This window comes from Pongo abelii, chromosome 13 (genome assembly GCF_028885655.2).
Source record: "Pongo abelii isolate AG06213 chromosome 13, NHGRI_mPonAbe1-v2.0_pri, whole genome shotgun sequence".
NCBI classification, from domain to species: domain Eukaryota; kingdom Metazoa; phylum Chordata; class Mammalia; order Primates; family Hominidae; genus Pongo; species Pongo abelii.
Genome location: NC_071998.2, coordinates 90,734,009 through 90,761,621, shown reverse-complemented (window position 1 = coordinate 90,761,621; position 27,613 = coordinate 90,734,009). Strand labels below are relative to the sequence as shown.

Here is a 27,613-nt window from a genome sequence, read left to right as displayed (position 1 = left end):
TTTAGAAATTATATCTAGGGAAGTACTACCTGAAGTCTAATCCTTTAGCAACAACATTTATTAACCTTTAAAAAAATTGAAGTATAATTTGTATACAGTGAAATGCTCAACTCTTCAAGTTCAATCACTTTTGATAACTGCATATCAAGACACAAAATATTTTTATCAACCCAAAATGATGTTCCCTCATGCTTCTTCCCACTCAATTTCCAAACTCACCCCCCAATCAACTGCTGATCTGCTTTCTATCACATAGGTTAGTTTAGTTTATTCTAGAATTTCTTATGACTGGAATCATACAGTATATGTTCTTTTGTGTTTTGTTTCTTTCACCGGACATAATACTTTTGAGATTCATTCATGTTGTGTATATCAGTAGATCATTTCTTTCTATTGCTGAGTAATATTCTATTCTTTGAATATGCCACAGTTTTAAAAAAACACTTTTGCCTGTTGACGTACATCTGGGTTTTTTCTAGTTTTTGGCTATTATGAATAAAGCTGCTATGAACATTTTTATATAGGGCTTTATGTAAGCATACGTTTTCATTTCTCTTGGGAAAATATCTAGGAGTAGAATTGCCCGGCCACAGGGTAGACATATGTTTAACTCTTTAAGAAACTGCTAAACAGTTTTCCAAAGTTATTGCGTCATTTTATACTCCCACCAGCAATAAATGAAAATTTGGATTGCTCCACATTCTTTCCAACATTTGATGTTGTTAATCTTTTCTTTTTTTAAAAATTTCAGTCACGTATGTGTGTATGTGTGTATATGTGTGTGTTTTACTTTGCATGAAACGTATAAAGTTGAGTATCTTTATATGTGCTTGTTGGCCATTTGTATATCTTCTTTTGTGGCTGTCTGTTCAAGTCTTATTTAAAAAATGATTTGTCTTTTTATTATTGATTTATAGAATTTCTTTGTATGTTCTATATGTAATATATTTGTCAAAGAGATATATATTATACATTTATATACATAATATTCACTATATATAGATATGTTTTATATTTTATATATACATTTTATATTTATATAATACATAAATATATATTATGTATAATATATAAAAATATAAATATAAGTATATTATATATAATTTATATATAAAGTATAAATTATAAATATATATAATGTATATATTTTATATTTTTATATATAAAATATTCACTATATATAGATCTATCTACATATCTATCTATCTACTGAATTTTTTTCTCAGTGTGTGGCTTGTGATTTATTTTCTTGACAGTGTCTTGATGAGCAAATATTTTACAGTTTTAGGTAGTACAGTCTATCAGTGTTTTTATTTTATGGTTTATGCTTTGTATGTTCTTGAAAAATGTTTGCCCATTGCAAGGTTGCAAACATTTTCTTCCACTTTTTTTTCCTTTGTAACTGTATTATTTTGTATTTATATTTAACTCTATAACCCTTCTCATATGGATTTTTTTGGATGTGGTGTGAGGTAGGGGTCAAGGTTCTTTCTCTCTCCCTTTTTGTTTTTGTTTTTGTTATCTATATCCAGTTATTCCAACCCAGTCGTTGAAGAGATTTTTCTTTTGCCATTGAATTACTTTGGTGGCTTTGTCAATAGTCACTTGACTGTATATATATATGGTTGTATTTCTGTACTCTATTTTGTTTCTAGTCCTGTTTTGTTTTCTGCTAGTAATGATTTTGAAATAGGAATAGATTGGGATTCTTAGATATATAGAAGTTAATGAATTAGTATAGTCTCACAATAGGCATTTTTTTTTTAACCACTTGAAGACTTTTTCTTGTGTTCAATGAACACAAGATCACTTATTTGATCCTTATGTGAATACTTGAGGGGAAGTGGTTACAAGGAGCCAGAGTGCTAGTGTGTTTTGGCTTTTACTTTCTGTTTTAAGCAACATCTTCCAAGAATAAGCTGAAATCAGGCAAGAATTAGCTGGTTTGAGAGCAAAAACAGAGGGAATAGAGACAGTCTAGAAATGCAGGGGCTGACGGGGTTGGAAAACCCAGCTATTCCTGAACTGAAATAAGCTGCTGCCTTTCTATCCAAACCTATTATTTCAAATGGTTGCAGTGTAGCTGCCATGAATTGAGAGAGGTAAAAGCTAGGTCACATTTGACCTTTTGCAATTAGTTAAATTTTTTTTGCTGAATTCTTACCCACTTGTATTCCACCCAGTGTCTCTTTCTCTGGTGCTTTGGCTCAGGTGAACCAGAGGTCATGTCCTGGCTCTCCTTGGAGGGCCCATCTTTCCTTAGAATTCAGGTTACTTGTTCTATGATTGCAACTCTCTAATAGTTCAAGAAAAGCTCTGATTTGTAGCCTATCCGGCTTTATTGTTGTGAACGTTGGACAGATATTTTTCTAGCTTTTTACATCCCATGTGGAAGTAGAACTCCCAAGAGAGTGATTTAGAAAGATATTATTCATCTCGTAAGATAACTTCCTGTAGTATTCCTTTGAATCGCAATATCCATTACCATTCCCTCCAATCTGTTTCTTTATGGGATCTTACTCACCTGCCTCTAAACTGCTAGACTACATCTCCTGGAATGTGCAATTTGGCTTGTATTTCTATTCTAAGTAACATGCACAGATCCTGGAAAAACTTAAAAGACCCTGTTTGTTGATTAATTGATGAATGGAATGCATTTACCAATCTTCTCACCTGACAAATCCTTATCTATCTTTCAAGACCAAAAGCAAATGTTACTTCTTCTGAGAAAACTCTATGAGTTCCTTTAGGAAGAGTTAGTTATTTTTTCTCTATGCCTTCATAATACTTTGTACATTCCTCCACTAGATGATTTTTATATCTTTTAGTTTAGATTGTGAATAAGATTGGAGCATGACCAATTCTTCTTATTTTGTATCTTTAGGTGCCTAGAACAACGTGTGGTACTTACAATTATGACTCAGTTTGTCAAATGGATGCATAAAAATTGATTTTCTAAATGAGCTGCTGAATATCTTTGTTGAATGAGTATACACATTGGGTTTTGCATTTATGTAACTTTTATGTACATGAAGAAATGTACTTGTAAAGGTATGTGTGTATGTGTGTGAGTGTGTTTCATCTCCTAATGATGCAGGTAATTGCAGAATTTGCTTAGGACAAAGATATGGCACCTCTGCCACCATTTTCTCCTTGTATGCCATACCATGAGATAAACCACCTCTGTTCTTTTTCCTGTTGATCCCAGGCATGAATCTAGAATCTGATCTTTCAATAATAATTCCACCAATGAACCAGATATTTCCCCTTCCCTAATCTAAGAGGCTCCTAACACAATAAGGTGGGGGGCCACCTTTGATTGATGCCCTTGCTGAATGGTACCTAGAGGGAAGATTCTAATAAGCTGCAGACACTTTGCAATTCCTGTCTTTCAGAACTTAATCGCATTTGCATTTTGGCTATGATCAGATGGTGGAAACACAAACTCCAAACTGTCAATCAACTTAGGCTTCTTTTCCAACTTTTCATAAATAAATTTCTTTAAAAATCTTTGAACATTCTTTTAAACACCAAAATTATGCAACTAGTTTTTAAACAATTACTATATTTTCTACCTATATATTACATTATAGTTGGTAACCTGGAATTGTTCATTACTGAAAATCTAGCTTAGGAGGTATGCATCTAAATGTATGTGTGTGTGTGTGTGTGTGTGTGTGCATATGTGTGTGAACTGAGGTATTCATGATATTCGAGGGAGAAAAGAGGGAAAATATTTACTGAAAATATATTTTTTGTATTGTCCAGTTTTTACCTTTAAATATCAGTAGAAAAAATGGAAGCATATAGATTTCTGGCATGTAATTTATCTTCAAAACAGAAATTAAACCTAACCAGTTATAAATTTGAGTTTCTTTCTGAATTAACCATGTTGGCACTACCCCAGCTACCTCCTTATGTTCACATGGTTGCTTCCAGACTCTATGTAGAATTTTATGCCTCTGTAGTATCAAATTTGTTAAATGACATATTTTTATATCAGTAATTTTTATAGCATATTGTTATTCCAGACTTTTACATGCCTCTAATTTATTCTTAACTTCAATATAGCAGTATTGATTTTTTTTTCTTCCAAGTTTGATGGTATGAACACTTCAGTTGTGATTTAAAGTCATTTCAACACCATCAATAATTTGCACTTCATTTTCTATTCTTTTGCAAACTTAAATATTTGGGCAGGTACAACTGGAAGTAATAATACTCCTCACTACTTTTTGTATCACTTTTAAAAACATTTAGATTACTTCTTAATGTGATTGAGATTATGTGTCTCTAATGACTTTGAATTATCCATGACACTTAAATGTAGAATAGTAAGAACAGTTTTGGTTGCAAATCAAATAGAACCTGATACAGCTTCCTTAAGTTATATTTTCTCTCTTTGTCCATTAGTAACAAATAATAAATTGATCATAATCTTTCTCTTTTGTAGAACTACTATCAATGCCTTTTACAAAATGAGGTCATTGGATTGCAGAGTTGGTCTTCGAGAAGATTTTGTGGCCTTTCTCAGCTGTCTAGGTGCTGTAGGTGCTGTGTTTCTATGGCTGCAAGGATGAAGGTAACATGGATGAGGGAGGCTGATGAGGCGTGTTTTGGTTGTTATATAAAGCAAGGCTCACAAATGCAGCAATAAGGACATTGATTTTTTTCCCTTGGCTACTTTGCAGTGGAGATAAATTGCCACCAGGTGAAGGGTGATACCTTGGTTATTTGGCCCATAGTCTAAATAGCTTTAATGGGAGACCTGTTTAGAGCATCAATTTTCTGTTTTAAATATATCACTTCATTATTGGCACAGAATTATGACCACATTAATGGAGATAGAAATAAAGAAGAAAAACTAAAAATCATGTCTTTATTTTCCCTTGCTTTGTGCCCATTTATAACTATAATTTGTGTGTTGTTGTAATCATATTTTTTGATACATAATTTTCTTTCCTAATTTTTAAATAACATATCAAAAGCATGTTTCCATGCCACTACCTTGTATTATTTATAATGATCATTTTAACAGAATATCATGTATTTTTACGTGTCAGCAGATGTTCTTTTTAAAAAACTGTGTATTAAATGTTGAATATATATATATATAAAAATTTATAAAAGTTATACGAAATCACCGTAAATCAACACCCATATGCCTATCATTCAATTTAAGATAAAGAACATTGCTGTTATCTTTGGAGGCCTCTGTGTTCTTATTTCCCACCTCGTCCTCTTCATTACCCCTACAGAGGCCATGTGATCACCCTCCTAAATCTTGTGTTTATTGTATCTTAGTTCTCTTTATAATTTTACCATATTTGGTTATATTCCTAAAGAGCATACAGTTTAGTGGATATTTTAATCTATATTTAAATGGACTAAAAAATGTGAACACATTTATTTGTAATTTGTTTTTTCACCCAGTATTAAATCCCTATGTTTTTTCTATGTCATTGTGTTATATTGTATTCATCTACATGGTTGTCAAGTATTTCATTATATGAATGCACCACAACTTATTGTCCATGATAAACATTTGGGCAAATTCCAGTTTTTCCTACTGTAAATGGTAATGTAAAGAATATTTTAATAACACAATTTCTATTACAAATGTCTAAGAGTTTCTTTATAATGTATGAGTAATTCTGTTGGGTCATTGGTGTGTATCTCTTCAAATATATGGGTAATGCCAAATTGTTTTCCAAAGTGGTTGTACCAAATTATATTTCTACTAGCAATGTGTAAGAATGCTGGTTGCCTCATATCCTTGCCAATGCTCACTTGATATTATCAGATATAATTTTTGCTAATCTGGTGAGTTTGAGAATCTTTCTTATTTGGTTTTAATATAAATTTTTCCAACTAGTAATGAGGCAGAACATCTTTTCATATGGGTTCTCTTCTATGGCGTGCTTGTTCAAATCTTTTGTTCATAGTTCTCTTGGGTTTTCTTTTCTTATTGGTTTGTAGGAGTTTTTTTTAATATATATTCTGGATATCAATTTTCTGAGTTACATGGGTTCAAATATCTTCTCCCATTCTGTTTTCCACTACCTTTATAGTGCCTAGTAGTAAATAGATAATTTTAATTTTGATACAGTCAAATTTATCAAACTTTTCTTTGAATAATTGTGCCCTTTGAGTCTTGTTAAGAAAAATTTCTCTCCTCAAGGTGTTAAGGATGTTCTTCTACACTGTCTTCTTTAATGTTATAGTTCTCTCTTCCATAGTTATGTTTTTAATCCACATAGAATTGATTTTGTGTATAATGTGATGTAAAGTACATTTTCTTTCTGTATCTCTCTCTTTTTTTAAGACAGGGTCTCATTCTCTCACGATCTGTAGCTTACGGCAGCCTTGAACTCCCGGGCTGAAGCCATCCTCAGCCTTCTAAGTAGCAGGGACTATAGGCATGTGGCACCATGCCCAGCTAATTTTTCTATTTTTTTTTTTTGAGAGATGGGATCTTGCTATGTTGCCCATGTTGGTCTTGAACTCCTGGGCTCAGGGAATCCTTCTGCCTCAGCCTCCCAAAGTGCTGGGATTATAGGCGTGAGCCACCATGCCTAGCCTTTCTTTTTTTTTTCTTTTAAATAAGTATATTAGTTCATTTTGCACTGCTATAACAAAATACCACAGATTGGGTATTTTATAATAAATAGAAAATTATTGGCTCACAGTTCTGGAGGATGGGAAGTCAAAGATCTGGCAAAGACTTTCTTGCTGTGTCATCCCATGGCCAAAAGGCCAAGAGAGGGTGAGGGCGAAAGAGAGGGAGAGAGAGACAGGCAAAAAGGGGCCAAACTTGCCCTTTTATAAGGAACCCACTCCCATAATAATGCCATTAATCCATTCATGAGAGCAGAGCAGTCATGGCCCAATCACCTCTTAAAGGTTCCATCTCTTTAATACTGTTACAATGGCAATTAAATTGTAACATGAGTCTGGGAGGGGACAAATATTCAAACTGTAACAATAAGGATAACCAATTATCCAAGAACAATTCGTTAAATATTTATTCTTTCCCCACTGATTTGCAATGCTAGCTATGTCATAAACCAAGTTTCCATATATGTGTGGGTCGATTTCTGGGTTCTTAACTTTAAAAAAATCTGCTGAGTTGGCCGGGCACAGTGGCTCATGCCTGTAATTCCAGCACTTTGGGAGGCTGAGGTGGGCGGATTACCTGAGGTCAGGGGTTCAAAACCAGCCTGGCCAACATGGTGAAACCCCGTCTCTACTAAAAAATACAAAAAATTAGCCAGGTGCAGTGGCACACGCCTGTAATCCCAGCTACTTGGGAGGCTGAGGCAGGAGAATCGCTTGAACCCGGGAGGCAGAGGTTGCAGGTGAGCCGAGATCGTCCCACTGCACTCCAGCCTGGGTGACAGAGTGAGACTTCGTCTTGAAAAACAAACAACAACAACAACTGCTGAGTTCATCGGGCATGGTGGCTCATGCCTGTAATCCCAGCACTTCAGGAGGTTGAGACAGGCGGATCACTTGAGGCCAGGAGTTTGAAACTGGCTGGCCAACATAGTGAAACCCCGTCTCTACTAAATATACAAAAATTAGCAGGGCATGTTGGTACACTCCTGTAGTCCCAGCTACTTGGGAGGCTGAAGCAGGAGAACCTGGGAGGTGGAGGTTGCAGTGAGCCGAGATCATGCCACTGCACTCCAGCCTGGGCTACAGAGTGAGACTCTGTCTCAAAAACAAACATAAACTTATCAAGTAATGTAAATTGTGGGTATAAAACCACATAAAGGCTGGCTGTCACTACCAGTTCTTTGAAGGTGGAGTCAGTTTATTTCTGGTTAATTCTTATTGCAGGGGCATAGCCCTTTGAGATCTCAACTTTGTGGGAAGAGTTTGCCCATTGATTTCTCACATTGAGGCAATACCCAGAAAATTTTGAAAAGTTAAACTCAAATTGAGCTGATTTGGCAAGTGTTCTAATGGAGACAGCCAGCTGCAGTGGTGTCTTTTCTAAAGTTTGGCTTCGGTATCTTTTATATTCTTGCCATATCATTAATTTAAAATATATAACCATTTTTACCTTTCAGTTTTAGTATTTTAGTTTTAGTTGTTTTTTATCTTAACAGAGATGGTCAATTTTGGCACCTAGCCCGTCATACTAATGGAAATAAAGGTTTTAGTAAACTATTTTTCAACATGATTTTAAATGACTGCATAATATAATAAAATACCACATGAATAAACTGACATTTATTTTTACAATTAATATTTTAACATTTTAAGTGAGTCCACTCATCAAGTTGATATAACACAAGTTACTTGACCATGTTTTCATTGTGCATTTATGTTGTTTTCAGTGTTTCTCTATTATGAAAATACTATCATGAAATTTTAAAAAGGCTTTATATATCTAAGGGACTTGTATACCATGATGAGACATTTCTGTTTTATCTCGTAGGCTATGGTGACACATCTAATTGTTTTGAGCTGGGAAGTGACATGGTCAGATTTACATTTTAGAAAAGGTGAACCATGAATTTTTTGCAGGTGGTTAAGGTTAAAGACAAAAAGACGCATAACAAAACCTTTTTAATAGTCAAGGTAAGATTTGATGGGGGTATGAACGAGGCCAGAAGCAGAGGAGATTAAGAAGAGGGCCTATAAAAAACCAAAACCAAAACCAAACAAAAAGGCCCCCCAACACCACCTCTCCCAACTAGAATACATCTAACCAAGAAGGTTAAAAAATGGGCAAAAGACATAAACAGACACTTTTCAAAAGAAGACATGCAAGTGGCCAAGAAACATGAAAAAATGCTCAACATCACTAATCAGCAGAGAAATGCAAATCAAAACCACAGTGCAATACCGTCTCACACCAGTTAGAGTGGCTATTATTAAAAAGTCAAAAAATAAGAACAGATGCTGGTGAGGTTGCAGAGAAAAGGGAATGCTTATATACTGTTGGAGGGAATGTAAATTAGTTCAACTACTGTGGAAATCAGTTTGGAGATTTCTCAAAGAACTTAACACAGAATTACCATTTAACCTAGAAATCCCATTACTGGATATATATCCAAAACAAAATAAATCATTCTACCAAAAAAGCACATGCATTCATATGTTTTTCATAGCACTATTCACAATAGCAAAGACATGTAATCAACCTAAGTGCCCATCAATCATGGATTAGATAAAGAAAATGTAGTACATATACACCATGGAATACTATGCAGCCATAAAAAGAATGAAATCATGTTCTTTGTAGCAACATGGATGCAGGCAGAGGCCATTATCCTAAACAGATTAACACAGAAACAGAAAACCAAATACTGCAAAATCTCACTTGTAAGTTAGAGCTAAACAATGGGTACCCATGGACATAAAGTTGGCAAAAGTAGACATGATAGACACTGGGGACTACTAGAGCGGGGAGTATGGGAGGTAGGGGCGAGTATTGAATAACTGTTGGGTACTATGCTCAGTACCTGGGTGACAGGATCAAGCATATCCCAAACCTTAGCATCATGCAATCTACCCAGGGTAACAAACTGCACATATGCACGCTGAATCTAAAATAAAAGTTGAAATTATTTAAATAATAATAATTTCACATAAAAAAAAAGAAGGCCTAGATTTGAAAACGCTTGGGTTTTAGAATTTGTAGGATTTAGAGAGTAGTTGGATGAAAGGAGGTGGGAAGAAATAACAGGAGGACTCCAGTGTTTCTGGTTTTAGCAGTTTAGTGGATGGTAATGTCCTTCAACAAAATGAAGAATGTAGAGAAGGAGCAGATTATGAGTACAAGTTTACATATATTGAGTTTGAAGTATATTTTGAGCTATTCACTGGATATGTACCTTTGGATATTTGTATGTGAGGTGGTCTGGGCTGGAGATAACATTTGGGAGTCATGAGGGAACATGTTGTAGCTTGGATAAGTCTGCCTGGGGAAATTGTGAAAAAAAAAAAAAAAGGCTCAGGCAAAACCATGGAAAATACCAGTATTTAAGAGATCGGAGGCAGAGCTAATATAAATAAAAATATGAAAGCCATTGTTCAAAATGCAGGGAAAAAAAGCACTGTTAAAGGTGTATTGCAAAGTATTTTCCTTTCTTCCATGATCTCTGTCTAGCCATCATGGTGGTTTTGCTTGCTACTTAGTATCATTCCAAATAAGGAAAAACTAAAACTTTAAATTATTAGCTGAATTTTATCATTCATCTTTATATTGTGCAATGCCAGTTTTTAACAGCTTTATTGACATAAATTTACATACAATAAATTCATCCATTTAAAATGCTTCGTTCAGTGGTTTTTAGTATGTTCACAGAGTTGTGCAACCATCACCACAATTTAATTTTAGAACATTTTCATCATCTCAGAAAAAAACACCCCTCTGCCCATTAGCAATCTCAATTATCCTCTTCCCCAGTCCTAGGCAACCATTAATCTACTTTCTATCTCTGTAGTTTTGTCTATTCTGGACATGTAATGTAAATTGAATCATACAATATGTGGTCTTTGTGACTGGCTTCCTTTAGCAATGCCAAGTTTTAATGCAAATATCAGAATATTTATATTTCATGGCTCATCTCTGGAGGGTGCCTTGAGCTATACAGAAGAGACAAATTCAAGCCAGACTCAGGAAGGTTGGAGGAAAAAGGAAAGATCTCCTCCTATTCCTCCAGCAATGGGGCTGGCCAAAGGAATGTGGGACAAGCGCAGACCCTCATAAGTGCCTGGGAGCCCTGCGTGTTTGCTTGGGCCTGAAGGCTGCTACTTCTTCCCTTCTGCCATGCCCATGCCCTGGCCAACAGTGAAGTTTGAGGAAGTCAAGCTGGGCATCTCCTCTATCCATGATCTGCTGCCCTAACTTATGGCATATGGATGATCCCTAAGGATCTTTAAACCTCTGTGTCACAACATGCTCAGTACCTGCATGGGGGTGGCTAAGAGGTTTATGTGCCAACATGCAACCCCACCACATTACCAGCCACATGTGCCAGAATGCTGCCAGTGTTATGCAGGAATGAAATGTGCACTCAACTCCTTGGACACTATGCAGGCCCTTCCCAGGGGCAAAGGGTGGCAGCACTCATGAGGTGCAGGGTGAGAGGGGAAGACCAGGCAGGACCAGGGATGCAAAGGGGGAATACCAGTAGGTACTGATAACTCACCTCTGGGAAATGGTAGGAGACAGGATGAACATGAGCTGAGGATCCAAGCCCAGCACATGTTTTCATTGTCCCATTGGACTTCACTTATAAAACAGAAATTCAAAGATAAAATTAAAAATTTCAATTCTGTGAAGAAAGTCATTGGTAGCTTCATGGGGATGGCATTGAATCTATAAATTACCTTGGGCAGTATGGCCATTTTCATGATATTGATTCTTCCTACCCATGAGCATGGAATGTTCTTCCATTTCTTTGTATCCTCTTTTATTTCATTGAGCAGTGGTTTGTAGTTCTCCTTGAAGAGGTCCTTCATGTCCCTAGTAAGTTGGATTCCTAGGTATTTTATTCTCTTTGAAGCAATTGTGAATGGGAGTTCACTCATGATTTGGCTCTCTGATTGTCTGGTTATTGGTGTATAAGAATGCTTGTGATTTTTGTACATTGATTTTGTATCCTGAGACTTTGCTGAAGTTGCTTATCAGCTTAAGGAGATTTTGGGCTGAGACAATGGGGTTTTCTAGATATCCAATCATGTCATCTGTAAACAGGGACAATTTGACTTCCTCTTTTCCTAATTGAATACCCTTTATTTCCTTCTCCTGCCTAATTGCCCTGGCCAGAACTTCCAACACTATGTTGAATAGGAGTGGTGAGGGAGGGCATCCCTGTCTTGTGCCAGTTTTCAAAGGGAATGCTTCCAGTTTTTGCCCATTCAGTATGATATTGGCTGTGGGTTTGTCATAGATAGCTCTTATTATTTTGAGATACGTCCCATCAATACCTAATTTACTGAGAGTTTTTAGCATGAAGGGTTGTTGAATTTTGTCAAAGGCCTTTTCTGCATCTATTGAGATAATCATGTGGTTTTTGTCTTTGGTTCTGTTTATATGCTGGATTACAAAAAAAAGAGCCTGCATCGCCAAGTCAATCCTAAGCCAAAAGAACAAAGCTGGAGGCATCACACTACCTGACTTCAAACTATACTACAAGGCTACAGTAACCAAAACAGCATGGTACTGGTACCAAAACAGAGATATAGATCAATGGAACAGAACAGAGCCCTCAGAAATAACGCCACATATCTACAACTATCTGATCTTTGACAAACCTGACAAAAACAAGCAATGGGGAAAGGATTCCCTATTTAATAAATGGTGCTGGGAAAACTGGCTAGCCGTATGTAGAAAGCTGAAACTGGATCCCTTCCTTACACCTTATACAAAAATTAATTCAAGATGGATTAAAGACTTACATGTTAGACCTAAAACCATAAAAACGCTAGAAGAAAACCTAGGCATTACCATTCAGGACATAGGCACGGGCAAGGACTTCATGTCTAAAACACCAAAAGCAATGGCAACAAAAGCCAAAATTGACAAATGGGATCTAATTAAACTCAAGAGCTTCTGCACAGCAAAAGAAACTACCATCAGAGTGAACAGGCAACCTACAAAATGGGAGAAAATTTTTGCAACCTACTCATCTGACAAAGGGCTAATATCCAGAATCTACAATGAACTCAAACAAATTTACAAGAAAAAAACAAACAACCCCATCAAAAAGTGGGCGAAAGATATGAATAGACACTTCTCAAAAGAAGACATTTATGCAGCCAAAAGACACAAGAAAAAATGCTCATCATCACTGGCCATCAGAGAAATGCAAATCAAAACCACAATGAGATACCATCTCACACCAGTTAGAATGGCAATCATTAAAAAGTCAGGAAACAACAGGTGCTGGAGAGGATGTGGAGAAATAGGAACACTTTTACACTGTTGGTGGGACTGTAAACTAGTTCAACCATTTTGGAAGTCAGTGTGGCGATTCCTCAGGGATCTAGAACTAGAAATACCTTTTGACCCAGCCATCCCATTACTGGGTATACACTCAAAGGACTATAAATCATGCTGCTATAAAGACACACGCACACGTATGTTTATTGCGGCATGATTCACAATAGCAAAGACTTGGAACCAACCCAAATGTCCAACAATGATAGACTGGATTAAGAAAATGTGGCATATATACACCATGGAATACTATGCAGCCATAAAAAATGATGAGTTCATGTCTTTTATAGGGACATGGATGAAATTGGAAACCATCATTTTCAGTAAACTATTGCAAGGACAAAAAACCAAACACCATATCTTCTCACTCATAGATGGGAATTGAACAATGAGAACACATGGACACAGGAAGGGGAACATCACACTCTGGGGACTGTTGTGGGGTGGGGGGAGTGGGGAGGGATAGCATTAGGAGATATACCTAATGCTAAATGGTGAGTTAATGGGTGCAGCACACCAGCATGGCACATGTATACATATGTAACTAACCTGCACATTGTGCACATGTACCCTAAAACTTAAAGTATAATAATAATAAAATAAAATTTAAAAAAGAGAATTTCAAGATAGTGACTGCAAAACATTAAATCCCAAGCAAGTGCCCTTCTGAGCACTGGGTCTTGTGCCACTGCACTGGTTTCACTTCTGTGAAGCTGGTCCTAGTCAGAGAAATGGAAAACTCAGCAGCAGCAGAGAGAAAAGTATGCTGGGAGCTGTGAGAAAGTGATGTCAAAGAAGCCAACAGAGGAAACTGAAAAAGATGAGTGGTCAACATCGCCGTTGCAAGAGAAACGTATAAATAAGAAAAGGACTGAAAACTCTCATATGATAGCACTGGTGACTGCTGAGAGCAATTTCAGTGGAATAGAAGGTGTGGAAGCCAGATTATGGGGGTTGCAGAAAGAATGAGAAGTATAGAAGAGGAGACAATGAGCGCTGACTTGTTCAAGAAACTTGGGTGTAAAGGGAAGGGATGAGAGTAGAACTCTGAGCAGCAAGGGTCTGGTGCAGAATTTGATAAATGACAGCACATATGCTGGTCCACGACCTATTTTTTTGTGGCTAAAGTTTTATTGGAATACAGTGAATATCTACTCATTTATGTATTGTGTCTGTTTGTTTTCACACGACAATGGTAGAGTTGAGTAGTTGCAACTGAGAACATATGGCCTGCAAAGTCTGAACTATTTACTGTCCAGCCCTCGATAGAAGGTTTTTGACCCCTAACGTAGAGTGGTGGTTCTTAGAGTGTGGCTCCTGGACCAGCAGCATCAGCATCATCTGGGAACTTAGAAACACAAATTCTTGAGCCACATCCAAGACCTAGTGAATCAGCAACTTTGGAATGGTAACTCCTAATCTGTGTTTTATTAAGCTCTCCAGGCAATTCTGATACACCTTAAAGTTTGAGAACCACTGGGGTAGAGTGCAGATGGAAAGAGGAACTTTTGATGGAGGGGAGACCCTCTTCCTCTGAGCCAGAGGGAAGGAAGAAAGGATGGGCGAGGACACATTAAAAGGATACTCACAGGATTCCATTCACTCCTTATACTGTCACACTCAGATTAGCAACATTACCTGGTCCAATATTAGATGGAAGCAAGCAGGACAGATTTCCAAGTGATGTGTGCCACACCACCTAGGTCTAAAGTTAAACAAACAGGGAGGAAGATTTCAAGTTAGTATATGGTATGGAAGAAAGTTCTATTCAACAATTGTAAGGTGGTGTATTCCCAGGAGAACTGCATGTTCATCCATTCGTGCATTACGTAGGCACTTTAGGTGTTAGGTCTTCTCTAATCTAAAATTCTATGATTCCTGCCTAGAATGAACACTTCTTTCTAATCTGATTATCCTATCTAGAGTCGAAGTTTCTTCTTGGGATACATTCTGGTCTGTGGAGATCTTTCTTTATTTCTAGGGGTCAGATCTCAGCTGCTTTGGGTTTAATTAAACCAGCTAGTCAGAGAATCCACTGACTTGCTAAGACACCCATCAAAGGGCAGGGACAAATCTGTCTCTTCTCTCTGTTATATTCTAAGAATTCTTGTCAGTATTTAGTGAATGATTCTTGTGTTCTGAAAAGCTGTGAAAGTGTGAAAGCCAGGGTTCTAGGTCAGCAGTATATTTTCTACACTCTTCAATGATTGTTGCTTACATTTTGTGAATTCGTAATTCAAGTTCAATTGTATCCTTAGCAAACCAGTTCACATCCTCCCAATCTCATACATTTGCTTTATGCTGTACAGTTAGAATTGCTTTTCTTTATGAAAAAACAAACATATATTTTCAGGTATGAGGTACCTGATTTCCAGACTTGTTTTCCTTTTGCTGTGTTCCTTATGAAAAATTACCAGAGAAAGAGACAGGGGGCATTCAGAGAGGAAATGAAGCTGATATACTTGGTCTATCACATTGGGACCTATGGGCTCTGAGGGGCTCATGTGAGCTCACACCTAGGGTTGGGGAAGGACTGGTGGTAAAAGAGGTAGTTGTCTAGGTCTAATTTAAAAATCATTAAAAACATTTTGTTAGGAAACCAAATAATAAGAGAAATGTGCATTCTTTGAAATAAAATTTTTGATGGCCTCTGTGTATGTATTTTATAATAGTTATAATTTCTCTTTGATTCATTGTCTTTTTGTGACTGCTTTTTTTTTTTACTAATTAGTTTCTCAAACAACAAAGATATGAACTGTTTCTCTTTCATATTTGCTGTAAATACTTTTTCTAGTTGGTTGTTTGCCTTTTAATTTTGGCTATGATTTTATTTATAGCATCTAAAAATATGAAGTAGTCAAATGTGTTAGTGTTTTTTAAATGAGAAAGTGGAAAAATGACATGCTTACCTGCAGGCCAAAGAAATTTCCTGTATGGGAGAATTTTTTATGCTTCAGGAGTGCTGCAATGAGTGTACATCATTTTGGCATGGACGGATTTGCTATTTCTGGCTGGGGTGACTGGAGTAGAGAGATGAGAGAGGATCACTATTAGCTGCTATTACTTGGGTGATAGTGCCTTAGGTGCCTAGCTATTGGAGGGCTTTGTCAGATTCTTCTTAAATAAGCTAGCATGGCTGTCTGTCCAAGCTTTGTTCCTGTGTGCATACTAGCAAGAAGGTGGAATGACTACTACTCAACATCGGTCCATCAGACCTGCTGGGGCCTTGGCACAGTCTGTGCCCATATATGAGGAAGAATCTAGGCAGGTGAGACATCCTTTCCTACTTGAATGACCAATGATGGGCAACTAGAGTGATGTTCTGTCTCTGAAACAGCAGTCTTAAGCTTCTTGACCACGCATTCGTAGTTGCTGGATGATTTCTTCTTTCAATTTATTCATTAACTTTTCTGTAGAGATGTGGCTGTCTCTTTGTCACCCAGCCTGTAGTGCAGGGGTGCGATCATGGCCCACTGAAGCCTCGAACTCCTGAGCTCAAGCAATCCTCCTGTCTCAGCCTCCTGAGAAGCTGGGACTATAGGCATGAGCCATCATGCCCAGCTGATGGTAGGTAATTTCTGAAATGTTTCCTAAAGTGTGAACAGACCTGGTCTAGTTTTGTGCCCCTACTTCTTTTATGGTCAACAATCTACTCTTGAGACTTTCATTGGCTTTGAAACGCTGAGATTGTGAAACTTGTCTGCTGAACATGGCTATGATGGGCTATAGGGTATTGGACATATTTAAAGATTAGACTCTGTTCTTACAAATGTAGCTTTGAACATGGCTGAAATACCACTGGGCTAAGTGAACTCATCAAGGGACAGCTACTACTCGGGGAGTCTTATTGAATTCCAGCCTGAAGGGGTATACTTCTACTTAAAACCAGGGCCCAAGGCTTTTGAAAAAACACTGACAAAAATTTGTGGCTAAGGTTCATTTGTCCTGCAGTATCTCCGGGAGTTCTATGGTACTATTTGTAATAAGAAGTATGATGAGTACAATTCTGCTGTGGCTAACATCCCTTGAATGTGGTAAACATTCAAGACTAGAATTCACTTCGATTCATCCTTCATTTTCTGGACTTAGCTGGGAAGATCTGGGGTATAAATAAGCCCAGACCCTAATCCCCTGCTGTGAGTTGGAGTAGGGTGGATACAATTCCATGTCTATCCAGATATCTACAGAGAGATGGATGAGAGACTGTCTTTAGATGATATCCAGACTATCTTGAAATCTGACTCAGGCTATTTGGTTTGTAGAAATTCCAGTTTTCATGTTTTAACACCTAATAAATGGCAGTTCATACTCTGTTTCCTACATGGGCTCCTATATCAAGAGCAGCTCTTTAAGTGTCTATGGTTTATAATCACGTCTGACAAGAGGCTTCTTTTTCTCAGACTACGCAAGCCTTTCCTTCAACTCTTCTTTATGTGAAAAATTCCAAGGGGACATAATAATTTCCACCTCACCAGCCATGAATATCCCAATAGAAAAAATGGGTAAAGAATAAAACAATCACACACACAAAAAGTAAAAGTGTTTGGTAAGCATGTACGAAAGATTTTAACTCATTGGTAAACAACTCACAATTCATGAGTCCTCTATGAGAACCATGATGCATGTCTGGCCCCCTTGAGTTTTTTGTTAGTTTGTTGTCTCCCTCAGATCAGGATCGTGGTACCTTGTATATGCTTCCTGGTAATATCAAGTCTTCTATTGCATCAATTCAGAGATTAATTTTTGATGCATGATTACTAATGATTAATTTAGGAGGTGATTTTAAGATAGATGTGGATTTACACAAGTTTTTTTGTGAGAGGAGTTTAAGAGGAACATTGATTGTACATTTGAGTCTCTACAAGGGAAGCAAGAACTTGCGGTTTGGATCGGAGGCCCTGGATGTGACTCCAGTTGCGCCATTCCCTAGCTGTGAGTCCCTGGGGAGGTTACTGAAACCCTTTGGAAATTTGTATGTAAATGGTCATGAATGTGTACTTTACAAAATTGTAAAGATAATGTATGAAAAAAGCCAGCAAAATGCTAAGCTGAATTTTACATATTTATTTATCCTCATTTGCTCGTTTACGTCTCATTAAAAAAAGAGATTCAAGAAGGCCATACATCACATGTTTGTTGTTGTGGTCAACATGATTTCTACTATTATGCCAACTCTGGGGGAAGGTCGGTTGTCATGGTGGACTGCAGAAAGAAGGCATAAGTATTTACAATAACCTTTTCAGAGAATTGGGGCAAGGAAGACCCTCCTTGAGGAGGAAAGTTAAGTTTCTGCCAGCCTCCCAAGATGAAGAGTGAGGCTGTCAGTTATGATGGTGCAGGACAATCACCTGGATCAGGCTTATGGTTTACTAAGAGCCAAACACTTCTTAGTCTGGGGTAAAATGTGTGCTTTAGTGAAGTGAGTCTCTGGGGGATACATGAAGCAGGTTGACCCACCATTAGCCTCTAGCCTTCTCAAAGTCAGGGATTGTGTCTTTCCTGTGTGTGCTGGACCACCAGTGCCCGGCCCCAGTGAATAAGCGTTGGTTGTATGAGTAACTCCATACTTCAACCAACCACTTGTGCTATGACGGCTGAAGGTGCTGTGTGTGTTGGGCTGAGCAATTATGGGACATTTCAATCCAGTGTTTAATTTCCTTCAGTTCTAGAAAACTCCCCTGCTTTATTTCTTTGATAATGTCCTCTTTTCTGTTTTCTCCATTCTTTCATTTTGGAATTCCTATTATTAACTAAATGTTAGATCTTCTGTACTGATGCTCTCACTTTTTCTTTTCATTCTATTTTCTGAATGACTTTCTCAACTTTATATTCTAGGTTTTATATTTACTTTTTCTATTGTCATATTTTTAAATACTAATGTTTTTCATATTCTCTGAATATCTGAATATCACTTCTTCCCATAGCATCCTACTAATTGTTTAATTAATCTAATAAGTTTAACAACTTTTCTCAGATAATATTAGTTACAGCTTTTTTGCAATGGGAAGATGTTTTAAAATTCCTTATATTGTTTCTAGTTATTTGGGCTGCTGCTTCTTTTTTTCATGTTTATATAGGTCTCTATTAAAAAATTGGAGGTTTTGCTGAAACGCCTGGTGATCCCTGGCTATCTGATCGTATTTAAAAATGAGGCACTAAAAAAGCTAATTGAAAGCTATGTATTTACAGGTAGGGCTTGACAACTGGTAGGGTAAACTTCACTGTCCACCCCAGAAAGAGCTCAGCTTTTTAGCTGGCGATTTGTAAATGCCAGTATCTTTTTGTAAAGCTATTTTCCTAGGGTGGAATCCTTTAATCTCTCGCCCTGGTTAGGGGGATGGCAAGGGGTTGGTGCAGGTAGTAGATTTAAGTCTGCCTCTCAGAATTTTGAAAGCTGATTTGAAGAAAGGGGGTTGGAGGTTTCTCATTGTTTAGAATGCTAACTTTGATTTAATAAGATACTTCATCTTTACTCTCAGGAATCAGGATTTCTAGATGACCTCAAAATTAATATAAGCCAACAATGGGATGCAGCAAATAAAATAAAATGGGATCGTACCCCTGAATGCACATTTAAACTGAAAGTAAATTGATGTAAATACTCTTCTTACTTTAAAAGATAACCATCATGAGCTATAGCAATTGGCTTATAGTATCCTATTCATGGTATTTATAACACTATTGTACTTTATACTGGTCTTGCTATTTTTAGGGCAGACCCTAAAGATGTGTATCTTTCCACTTTAGAAAGCCATTGTCAAACTGAACGAGGGTGGTGGAGACAGTGAAGCATCTAAAGCAGAGGTTGGCACACTATGGCCTGTGGGCCAAATGAAAACAGTTGCCTGTTTTGATAAATAAAGTTTCATTAGAACACTGCCACAGCCATCATTTACATATTCTCTATGGCTGCTTTCATGCTAGAAATGCAGGATTGAGTAGTTGTGGCAGAAACCATATGGCTTGCAAAAGCTAAAGTATTTACCGTCTGGCCCTTTAAAGAAAAAGTTTGCCAACCCCTGATCTAGAGGCCACATTCTATGTTGCATGCTTAAGCAAAGTGGAGATTTAGTTTGGGCATGAAATGATGAAATAGCTGTATAATAGTTAATAAGAATAATGTCTAGTATTTATTGAGTATTTACATGTGCCTGGCAATTATATGCATGTATTATCAGATTTAATAGCAATTAAAGATCATCTTCCTGACTAGATTATGTGTTCTGCAATGTCAGGTTTATAGTTCCAAAATACAGAATGCAGCCTAGCAAATACAGGCTTTGCGTGAATATTTGTTGAATTAAATGAGCAGTGCTATCATGTGGAAGAGAAGAAGGTGCCTTCTTGGAGGTCAAAATAAAAATTTCAGGGAAGCAGATTTCAGGTCATCAAGAAAAGCTGCTGCCGAGTCGTATCAGCTCCCTCTGAGGCAGTGAGAGATCCATCCCTGAGAGGGGTTTACAAGAGCCTAGCTGCCCACACAGTTGTTCATTGCTACTATCATTTTGGGGATTCTTGCTTAGGGTAGCAGATGGAACTAAATGAAGTCCTGCCTTCTAGGATTCTATCACTCAAACTAGGACGGAGAAGACTAGAACTCAAAAATTAGAGTTGAAATAGTTCTGTTTTGGCTGTGTCATGCTGCCTCCCTTAGAATTTCCATAAAAGGAGCAAGAAGAACATCATAATGAGCATCAGGAGATTTTGAGTTATAATTCCACTTCTGCAACGAATTTACCACGTGAGCCCAGCAAGCCTTTTAATCTGTCAGGGCCCAAGTGTCCTTAAGCAAGGGGGCTAGACTAGATAATCTCTAAATTCTCTTTTAGTTCTAAAATAATTTTATCCAAGGATTAGCTGGGCCCCTCCTATTGAAAGGGCAGGGCCGACTAGTTCAGACAAGATGCTTCCCTGTTATGTGCTGCCAGAGTACTGAGGTTTTGCTATTAAAAACATTTTGCCCGCCTCTTGATCCTATCCCAGTCTTAGTCCCTCAGTTCTCATCCCCTTTTAGTATCCCTGTCCTGCTTTATGATACATCTTATTTGGGGAAATAGGTTAAATCAGGCTGTAGTTTTAGCCATGCTGAAGGCAAGCTCTTTCTTGTTCAGTTTTTGCTCATTTGGCTGGAGGAGAACTTGGAGTTGTTAAACTCTCTTGGAAGGCTGAGGATATTAACATTGACCTCAGAAAGGTGATTGGACCTCCTTTATTTAGGGCTCTAAACATGGAGATCTCATATTTCTCATGGGGGAACATTTTTTTCTTGGTAGAAACAGTTTCAGCTTCCAGAATGAGCTGTCTACCCATTTCTCTATGTTCTCGAACTAAAGAACTTAGACCTAAATCCTTTTCAAAAATAACGGCCAAATTCAGCCTTAAATGGACCCTCCTCTCGCAGTATTTTTCCTATTCTCCATTCAAATAGACATCAACTGTGATCTCCAGTTACCTCTAGGCTTTTATTTGAACTATTCCAAAATTTGAAAATTTCATTTGACTTAAGTGCTTAGTATTCAACGATTTTATAGTTGCCCATATTCCACACTATATTTGACCATGTCTCTCATATTAATTCTGAGTAGCCCTAAAAACTGCAGTGTCATGTTAAGAACTTCTTTTAGTCCAAGGCATGTCAATATGTGTTGCCAACTTCCAACTGATTCTCATCCAGAAGATTAGCAAGGCCGCCACATGGTGTTCTTTTTTACAAAACGTTATTGCCTGCATTATAGCTAGGACTCGATCTGGTGACATTAATCCCAAATCTGCAGAATAGTACTCTTAATTCTGCTTGGGTGGAGAGCAACTTGAGCTGTCTGCATAAGCCTTTTATTTTAGGAATACCATCCTTTGTCATCATTTCTATTAGGGATCTTAGTCAGTTGTTAGGCATTTTATTTCTCTCTTGAAAAATACTTTCTATCTTTTCACAGTTAGGTGGCTAGATTATACTTCTTTAGCAAATAATCTCTAGCATTGATTTAGTTGTTGAATATCCTCCCCAGACATGTTTTAATTATTCATTAAGAAGCTATAGGAGTTCAAGCTAAAAATGGAGCCTGGCTAGCGGCCCCTGGTGAAGTGTTTCTCAGTTTTCCTAATAAAATGCCTATGAAGATAAAGAAAAAAGATAGTAATTGAAATACAATAATAAAAGCAATGGCCAGCATAATTTCAACACTGGGGAAGAATCTATACTAATTATAAAAGGAAAAATTGAGACAAACCTACCCATGTCTCTTTCTATGGCATAACAGACAACTTTACATGACATAGAAACCCTTTTAAATGAGGAGGGAGGGTATGTGGAGTCCTCTCTATTGTCTATCCATTATCAGACTCAGAGACTCAGGACTGGCTCCGATAAAAAATTGGGCAGGAGGGCTTTTACCCATATGGATTGATTTGTGAATCTGAGAATGTTGTGATATCATTCTACATCCAGAGAAATAAAAATGCCCAGGAAACAAGTTGGGTGCTAGGTCAGTTTTGGCCACCAGTGGGAAGACTGGTGGAGGCATATTGCATTTCAGAGGAAAATTTCTTGCAGGTAAAGCTCTTACAGTTTGGGTTGGCAACCAAAACACTACTACTACTACACCGCTACCACCACTACCACCACCACAGCAAAACAATAAACCCTGGTAACAGCATGCTTGGAATTGTAGATTCTTATATACACTGCAAATCAGACTGTTTGTGAAGCCTGATGGAACCTCAGTGGTAGAGAGGTGCATTAGATGAAGTCATGTAGACCAGGGGTCCTCAACCCCTGGGCCATGGACTGGTATCCATCTGTGACCTGTTATGAATTGGGCCGCACAGCCGGAGGTGAGCAGCTGGCAAGTGAGCATTACCACCTGAGCTCTGCCTCCTACCAGATTAGTGGTAGCATTAGATTCTTATAGGAGCACAAACCCTATTGTGAACTGCACATGCAAGGGATCTAGGTTGCATGCTTCTTATGAGAATTTAATGCCTGAAGATCTGAGGTGGAACAGTGAAACCATCCTGCGACCCCACCCTGCCCCATCCATGGAAAAACTGTCTTCCATAAAAACTGGTCCCTGGTGCCAAAAAGTTTGGGGACCACTGATGCAGACCACTGGGGCTTGGACCAGATGCTGTGCACATCGGATAAATAAAGTAGAGCGAAACGTACTTCAACTCTCCTGCCCTGATAAACACCGAATCGGAATAAATTTCACATTTTCAGGTTAAATAAGAAGGGGGGAAAACTACATGAAGTCTTTGAAAAATTCTTTACTACAGGGGAACAGAGTATTTAGAAGACACAGAGGGAGAGCACTTTTTTTCTGAAAGGATTTAGTGGAGGATCCATAGACTGGAGGACTTTAGGGAACCATCTGGCTTTCTCCATAGTATACAAAAAATATGAATATCAAAGAGACAAGAGTAAAGATGTGGATAATTGGTATTCCCAAAAAAATACTTAAATGGAATAAAAGCAATAATTAGATATAACAGGAAAAAATTAATGAGCAGAAGTAAGACCCAGATTGAAAAAAATCATTGTGTTCCAGACAAATCAATGAACAAAGCCACATACAATGATGTATCCTGGCAACAATTTTAATTCGTAATGATAAGAAAAACTTTCATAAATATCTAAGCAGAAGAAACAGACTACCTAAAAATATAACAAAAGTCTGGCTATTCTCTGGCTTTTACTGTGAAAGCTTAAATTTAGAAGAAAATGTAGTACTGTATAGAGTTTTGAGAACCAAAGTTATAACTTACTGCTTTTATACCCAGCCTAGTCATCTATAACTTGTGAAATAACAAAAAAAAAATTTTAATACACAAGGACTCAAGAGATGTATGCCCTCCTTGAAAACAATTGCTTGAAGAAATGGAGAACTTATGCTAGGAAAGGATTGGCCTTAGTCTGAAACCAATTAAAATAGGGATATGTCCAAATATGTGTTAGTCAAGTGTTTTTCAGTCACAAAATCCTTTATCTAGAGAAAATCTTCTTTGAAAATAAAAATATAAATAGCTACAATTAAAAAAAGAACTAGTCCATCTAAAAACAAGCTACAAAACAAAGGGAACACTAAGAAAGTTTGAAAACAGAAAACAGGTAAGAATAAAGATCTGCTATGCCAGTCTTAGCTGTAAATAATTGAGATAAATTACATATTTAAAGATCTGAATTCTCAGATTATTTTTTTAAACCCTATGAAATTCAACTAAGTTCTATTTGTAGGAAATAAAGCAATGCGATACAAGGAACTTAAAAATAATTATTTTAATAAGGGTACAGTTCCAAATGAAAATATATTTAAGCAGAAAAATAATATTCCTTTGAGATATGTAGTAGAGAATTTATTTGAAATATATAGAAAAACTAATCATTGACAGATTACATTAAAAATATAAAAACCAATATTTTCTAATTTCATTTCTACTCTTTTATATCTTTCCATTTTTTATATCTATTATCTCTATTTGGATATTTTAGGCTTCCTTATTTTAAACTGATAATTGGATCTTTATGGAAATTTATTAGCTTTGGAAGAAAAATATTTACAGAGCTCAACAGCAGAAATCATACAAATTACATTCTTGACCACTATCCACTAAAACTAGAAATTAACAATTACATGTAAACAAGATACTCTCCTAAATAATTCCTGTGGCAAACAAGAAATTATTAACATAACTTTAGACAGAAGACTGGTTAGAATAATTTTTCCCAAATTTCTAAACTCAGGCCTTTTCAGTTATAAAGATTTAGCTAAGTATTACTTGAAAAAATTTTTGTATTGAGGTAGGCTATACATGCAATACAATATTCAGATATTAAGTATAATTTGATAAACTTTGGTATACACTTTGACAGGTATATACTTTGACAATGTATATTCTGTGGTATATATTTAACTTTATAAAGAATGGACGGAGTCTTCAAAAGTTGTTGTTAAATTGCACCCTGAGTGAATGAGAATTTTAACTGCACCACATCTTTGCAAACATTTACTATTTACTTAAAAAAAATTCAATCCTAGTAAATGTGATATGGTATCCTATCATGTATAACTTACAATTTTCTTGATGACTAATGATGTTGAACACACTTCCATGTGCTTATTGGCTATTCATATACTTTTAAATTCCAATTTTTATTTACAGGCATAAGCCAGAGACGTTGTGGGTTTGGTTCTAGATCCTACAATAAAGTGAGATGCATGCATTTTTTTGGTTTTCCAATGCATATAAAAGTTGCATTTACGCTATACTGTGGTCTATTAAATGTGAAAAAGCATTATATATAAAAATGTACATACCTTTATTAAAAATACTTTATTGTTAAAAATGCTAACAATCACCTGAGCCTTCACTGAGTCATAATCTTTTTATTGACGGAGGATCTTTCCTTGATGTTGTTCGTTGCTGACTGATTAGGGTGGTGGCTGCCAAAACCTGGGTGGCTGTGGCAATTTCTTAAAATAAGACAATAAAGTTTGCTGCATTGATTGACTCTTCCTTTTACAAGATTTCTCTGTAGGATGTGGTGCTATTTGATAGTATTTTACCCACAGTAAAACTTCTTTCAAAACTGAAGTTAATCCTCTCAAAATCTGCTGCTGCTTTATCAACTAAGTTTATGTAACATTCTAAATCTTTTGTTGTCATTTCAACCATGTTCACGGTATCTTTATTAGGAGTAGATTTAATCTCAAGAAATCACTTTGTATGTTCATCCATAAGAAGCAACTCCTTATTCATTAGTTTTATAATAAGATTGCTACAATTCAGTCACATCTTTGGGCTCCACTTCTAATTCTAATTGTCTTGCTATTTCCACCACATCTGCAGTGACTTCCTCCACTGAAGTCTTGAAGCCCTCTAGGTCATCCATAAAGGTTGGAACAAACTTCTTCCACACTCTTATGCATGTTTGACCTTCTCACATGAATGACAAATATTCTTAATGATATTTTGACCTTCTCTCATGAATGACAAATATTCTTAATGACACCTAAATTGGTGATCCTTTCCAGAAAGTTTTCAATTTATGTTGCCCTGCTCCACTAGAGGAATAACTATCTATGGCCACTATAGCCTTATGGAATGTATTTCTTAATTAATAAGACTTGTAAGTCAAAATTACTGCTCGATCTATGGGCTGCAGAATGGATGTTGTGTTAGAAGGCATGAACAAAACATTAATCATCAGAGCTCTTAAGTGACCAGGTGCACTGCCAATGAGCAGTAATATTTTGAAAGAATAATTTTTTTTTTTCCTAAGCAGTAGGTCTCAACAGTGGGCTTAAAATATTCAGTAAATCGTGCTGTAAACATGTGTATTGTCATCCAGGCTCTGTTGTTCCATTTATAGAGCACAGGCAGAACAGATTTAGTACAATTCTTAAGGGACCTAGGACTTTTAGAATAGTAAATGAGCATTGGCTACAGCTTAAAGTCAGCAGTTGCATTGGCCCCTAACAATAGAGTCAGCCTGTCCTTTGAGGCTTTGGAGCCAGGCATTGACTTCTCTTCTCTAGCTATGAAAGTCCTAGATGTCATCTGCTTCCAATAGAAGGATGTTTTGTCTACATTGAAAATCTGTTGTTTAGTGTAGCCACTTTCATCAGTTAACTTGGCTGAATCTTCCAGATAATTTGCTGCAGCTTCAATATCAGCACTTGCTGCTTCCCCTTGCACTTCTTCATTATAGAGATGGCTTCTTTCCTTAAATCTCATGAACAAACCTCTGATAGCTTCAAACTTTTCTTCTGCCACTTCTTTCCCTTTCTCAGCCTTCACAGAGTTGAAGAGAGTTAGGGCCTTGCCCTGGATTAGGCTTTGGCTCAATGTTGTGGCTGGTTTAATCTTCTATCCAGACCACTAACTCTTTCTCCATATTGGCAATAAGACTGTTTTGCTTTTCTATCATTTGAGTGTTCACTGGAATAGCACTTTTAATATACTTCAAGAACTTTTCCTTTGCTTTCACAACTTGACTAACTGTTTAGATCAAGAAGCCTACCTTTTGGCCTGTCTTGACCTTTGGCATGCTTTACTCACTAAGCTTAATGATTTCTAGCTTTTTATTTAAAGTGAGAGATCTGTGACTCTTCCTCTTACTTGAACACTTAGAGACCAGTGTAGGGTTTTTATCTGGCCTAATTTCAGTACTGCTGTTTTGGGGAACAAGAAGGGAACAAGATGGGGAATGACTGGTTGGTGGAGCAGTGAAAGCACACACAACCTTTACTGATTAAGTTCACTGTCTTATATGGGTGTGGTTCATAGTGCTCTAAAACAATTACAATAGTAAAACCAAAAACGAATGGTCACATATCATCATAATAAATATAATAAGAATGAAAAAATTTGAAATATTGTGAGAATTCTCAAAATGTGACACAGAGACGAGCACATACTGTTGGAAAAATGGTGCCGATAGACGTGCTCCTCATGGGGTTGCCACAAACCTTCAATTTGTAAAAAATGCAATACCTGCAAAACATAATAAAACAAAGTGCAGTACAATAAGGTATGCCTGTATTCATTTTATTACTGATTTATAAATGTTCTTTACACATTCTGTCTGTATCTACAATACTACAATATATATGAAACATAATACATTTTGGATATATCCATACTATTACAATA

At 36.8% G+C, this 27,613-nt stretch overlaps 1 long non-coding RNA gene across 2 annotated transcripts in view; it reads right to left on the bottom strand.

Moving 5' to 3' along the window:
• Positions 1 to 27,613, bottom strand: part of LOC129047952 (uncharacterized) — a 60,659-nt gene that overhangs the window by 8,554 nt on the left and 24,492 nt on the right. For both annotated transcript variants that reach the window (XR_010136568.1, XR_008509883.2), the window contains exons 3-5: positions 27,379 to 27,454; positions 15,871 to 15,981; positions 14,600 to 14,666 (exon numbers count right to left, since the gene is read on the bottom strand). This is a non-coding gene — a long non-coding RNA (uncharacterized LOC129047952). The remainder of the gene's footprint in view (positions 1 to 14,599; positions 14,667 to 15,870; positions 15,982 to 27,378; positions 27,455 to 27,613) is intronic.